The sequence below is a fragment of the Sapajus apella genome, unplaced genomic scaffold (genome assembly GCF_009761245.1).
Source record: "Sapajus apella isolate SASKATOON/1434 unplaced genomic scaffold, GSC_monkey_1.0 scaffold31, whole genome shotgun sequence".
NCBI lineage: Eukaryota > Metazoa > Chordata > Mammalia > Primates > Cebidae > Sapajus > Sapajus apella.
In genome coordinates this window covers 8,567,896-8,572,784 of record NW_022436971.1, presented here as the reverse complement: position 1 = coordinate 8,572,784, position 4,889 = coordinate 8,567,896, and positions in this window count along the sequence as shown.

Genomic DNA, 4,889 nt, shown 5'->3' with positions numbered 1-4,889 from the left:
CCAAAATACCAGTTCCAGGATTTATTGAGTTTTTGAAGGGTTTTGTGTCTCTGTCTCCTTCAGTTCTGCTCTGATCTTAGTTATTTCTTGTAGTCTGCTAGCTTTTGAGTTTATTTGATCTTGCTCCTCTTGCTCTTTCAGTTTTGATGATAGGTTGTCGATTTTAGATCTTTCCTTGCTTTTCATGTGGGCATTTATTGCTATAAATTTTCCTTTAGACACTGCTTTAAATATGTCCCAGAGATTCTGGTACATTTGTCTTCGTTCCCATTGGTTTTGAAGAACATCTTTATTTCTGCCTACATTTCATTGTTTATCCAGTCAACATTCAAGAGCCAGTTGTTCAGTTTCCATGAAGATTTGCAGCCCTGAGTTAGTTTCTTAATCCTGAGCTCTAATTTGATTGCACAGTGGTCTGAGAGACTGTTTATTATGATTTCTGTTCTTTCGCATTTGCTGAGGAGTGATTTACATCCAATTATGTGGTCAATTTTAGAGGAAGGTGTGATGTGGTGCTGAGAAGAATGTATATTCTGTGGATTTGGGGCGGAGAGTTCTGTATATGTCGATTAGGTTTGCTTGGTCCAGATCTGAGTTCAAGTCCTGGATATACTTGTTAATTTTCTGTCTCATTGATCTGTCTAATATTGACAGTGGAGTGTTAAAGTCTCCCACTATTATTGTGTGGGAGTCTAAGTCTCTTTGTAGGTCATTAAGAACTTGCTTTAGGTATCTGGGTGCGTATATATATTTAGGATAGTTAGCTCTTCTTGTTGCATTGATCCCTTTACCATTATGTAATGCCCTTCTTTGTCTCTTTTTATCTTTGTTGGTTTAAAGTCTATTTTATCAGAGACTAGGATTGAAACTCCTCCTTTTTTTCTCTCTCTCTCCATTTTCTTAGGAAATCTTTCTCCATCCATTTATTTTGAGCCTGTGTGTGTCCTTGCATGTGAGGTGGATTTCCTGGATACAGCACACCAATGGTTTTTTGACTTTTTATCCAATTTGCCAGTCTGTGTCTTTTGATTGGGGCATTTAGCCCATTTATATTTAGGGTTAATATTGTTATGTGTGAATTTCATCCTGCCAGTTTGATGCTAGCTGGTTGTTTTGCCCATTAGTTGACACAGTTTCTTCATTGTGTCAATGCTTTTTACCATTTGGTACATTTTTGGAGTGGCTGGTAGTGGTTGTTCCTTTCTATGTTTAGTGCGTCTATCAGGAGGTCTTGTAAGGCAAGCCTGGTGTTGATAAAATCTCTCAGCAATTGCTTGTTCATAAAGGATTTTATTTCTCCTTCATTTATGAAGCTTAGTTTGGCTGGATATGAAATTCTAGGTTGAAAGTTCTTTTCTTTAAGAATGTTGAATATCGGCCACCACTCTCTTCTGGCTTGTAGGGTTTCTGCAGAGATATCCGCTGTTAGTCTGGTGGGCTTCCCTTTGTGGGTAACCCGACCATTCTCTCTGGCTGCCCTTAGCATTTTTTCCTTCATTTCAGCCCTGGTGAATCTGACAATTATGTGCCTTGGGGTTGTTCTTCTTGAGAAATATCTTTGTGGTGTTCTCTGTATTTCCTGAACTTGAATATTAGCCTGCCTTGCTAGGTTGGGGAAGTTCTCCTGGATAATATCCTGAAGAGTGTTTTCCAGCTTGGATTCATTCTCTCTGTCACATTTAGGTGCACCTATCATACGTCGATTAGGTCTTTACACATAATCCCATATTTCTTGGAGGATTTGTTCATTTCTTTTCCCTCTTTTTTCTCTAATCTTGCTTTCTCATTTGATTTCATTGAGTTGATCTTCAATCTCTGATATCCTTTCTTCTGCTTCATCAATTCAGCTATTGAAACTTATGTATGCTTCATGAAGTTCTCATGTTGTGTTTTTCAGCTCCATCAAGTCATTTATATTCTTCTCTAAGCTGTTTATTCTAGTTATCATGTCATCCAACCTTTTTTTAAGATTCTCAGTTTCTTTGCATTGGGTTAGAACATGTTCTTTTATCTCACAGAAGTTTGTTATTACCCACCTTCTGAACTCTGTTTCTGTCAATTCATCAGACTTATTTTCCATCCAGCTTTGTTCCCTTGCTGGTGAGGAGTTGTGATCCCTTGGAGAAGGAGAGATGTTCTGGTTTTGGGTGTTTTCATCCTTATTCTGCTGGTTTCTTCCTATCTTTGTGGATTTATCTACCTATGGTCTTTGTAGCTGGTGATTTTCAAATGGGTTCTGAGTGGATGTCCTTTTTGTTGATAATGAAGTTATTTCTTTCTGTTTTTTAGTTTTCCTCCTAACAGGTCCCTCTACCATAGGACTGCTGGAGGTCCACTCCAGAACCTGCTTGCCTGGGGATCACTTGCAGAAGCTGCAGAACAGTAAGGGTTTCTGCCAGTTTCTTCTTCTGTTATCTTCTTACCAGATGGGTACCCACCACATGTCAGCCTGAGCTTTCCTTTTTGAGGTGTCTCTTTCAATATACAGGGGTCAGGGAGCTGCTTGAAGAGACAGTCTGTCCCTTACAGGAGCTCAAGTGCTGACCTGTGAGCTCCATTGTTCCATTCAGAGCTGCTGGGCAGGTATGTTTAAGTCTGCTGCAGCAGAACTCATAACCGCCTTTTTTCCTAGGTGCTCTGTCCTGGGAAGGTGGGGTTTTATTTATAAGTTCATGACATGCTGCCGCCCCTTTGTTCAGAGATGCCCTGCTCAGCAAGGAGGTAGCCTAGTCACAGTCTGCCTGCAGAGGCATTGCTGAGCTGCCATGGGCTCTGCCCAGCTGTGGTGTGAACTTCCTTGCAATTTTGTTTATAGAGGTATAGTTAGAACTTCCTCAGTAATGTTGATCTGCCTCAGTAATAAGGGACTGTATCTGTAATGATGGACTGCCTTGGTAATGGCAGATTGCCTTGGTAATGGAGGACTGCCTCGGTAATGGCGGACTGCCTCGGTAATGGTGGACTCCCTTGGTAGTGGCAGACTGCCTTGGTAATGGTGGACACCCTTCCACCTACAGAGCTGGATCATCTCAGGTCCAGCTGTGCTTGTTGTCAAACTCTAAATCCAGAGCCTTTCAGATTGCTGGTCTTTGTGGCGGTGGAACCTGCCAAGCCAGATCACCTGGCTCCCTGTTTCAGCCTCTGTTTTTTCAGTTGAATGGGTGGCTTTGTCTCCCAGGCCTTCCAGGTGACAGTTGAAATGGCCACCCAGATTTGTGTGAGTTTTTCTGTGGAGACCTGCCGCGCCACTTGAAACAGCCATGCTGGAAACTCGTGGTGCATTTCAGTCTGGGAATCTCATGGTCTGAGGGCAATAATAACTCATTTGGAAATGCTGTGATCACTCACCCTCTGCATTGTTCTCTCTGGGAACTGCACTCCAGAGCTGATCCTATTAGGCCATCTTGAATTTGCCATCCTTTTTTTTTTTTTTTTTTAACAGGGCTTTATTCTGTCACCCAAGCTGGAGTGCAATGGTGTAATCTTGTCCAATGGCAGCCTCAACCTCCCAGGCTCAAGTGATTCTCCCACCTCAGCCTAAGTAACTGGGACTATAGGCTCATGCCATTACTCCCAGCTAATTTGTGTATGTTTTGTAGAGCTGGAACCTCACCATATTTGTAGTAATGGAACCTCGCCATATTTCCAAAGCTGGTGTTGAATTCCTGGGCTCAGGCCATTTGCCCACCTCAGTCTGGAATTACAGGTGTGAGACACCATGCCTCACCCAATGTCGACACTCTCTACTGCATTTTTAAATTTTCATTAATTATATTCTTCAGATGCAGTATTTCTGATTGGTTCCTTTTATGATTTCTAGCTCTCTGTTAAACTTTCATTTTAATCATGTATGTTTTTCCTGATTTTGTTGTCTGTGTCTTCTCTTATAGTTTCCTGGGCCCTCTTGAAAGAGTTATCTTGAATTTCTTGTCAGGAAATTCCTAGATCTCTGTTTCTTTGAGGTTGGTTACTGGAAAATTATTGTGTTCCTTTGGTGGCTTCATGTTTTCTTGTGTGTGTGTGTGTGTGTGTGTGTGTGTGTGTGTGTGTGTATGTCTGTGTGTTCCTGTTGCCTTGCATTGCTAGCTCCATATTCAATGGAGCAGACAACTTTTCCAGATTTTGTGTACTGGATAAGTGGGAAATATCCCCAAACTGGTTGGGTGCAAGGTCATTGAATGGGTGGTGTGCAGCAGTTCCAGTTCCAGGGAAGGCAGAGTATCATAGTTTTTATGCCATTCTGTTCCCTTAGGCTGTGTTGACAAATACTGCAGGAGTAGTCAGCTGCCAAGGCTGTGGGTGTCTGCAGTGGCCACAGGGGATGTTTGTGTTTCTAGTGGTGAAGACTGCTGAGATTCTCCTGATCTCTCTTGGCACTGGTTCAGGTTCACAGGTACATTCATGATGGCCGTGGGACTGGTATCTAATGCATGGCACCCATAGAGTGGTCACAGAGCCTGGGTCTGTATCATAGGCATGTGTAAGGCAAACATAGTTTGGAGGTCTGGACATCAGTAGAACTAGTGCCTTGGCTGAAGGTACCCCTACTTCCATGTTTGTGTAATGGTATGCAAGACATGGGTACTGAAGAAGCAGGCAGGGTCAGTAATGGAGGCATGCACAGAGACTCCTGAGTCTAGAGTGCAGGTGTTCCCATTATAGTAGTAGCTCCGGTGTTTTAGATACAGCACTAGTCAATTGGCTGCAGACCTCAGGTCCAGAACACAGGTGTATACAGGGTTATCACTATTTCAGGGACTCGGTCACAGACCCCTATATATGTGCCTTATTGCAGCAGTGGTTCTGTTGACACAGTACAGACACTTGTGGGGTGGCCACACAGCTGAAATCCGGAGCATATGCATATGTATAGTTACAGTGACTCCAGG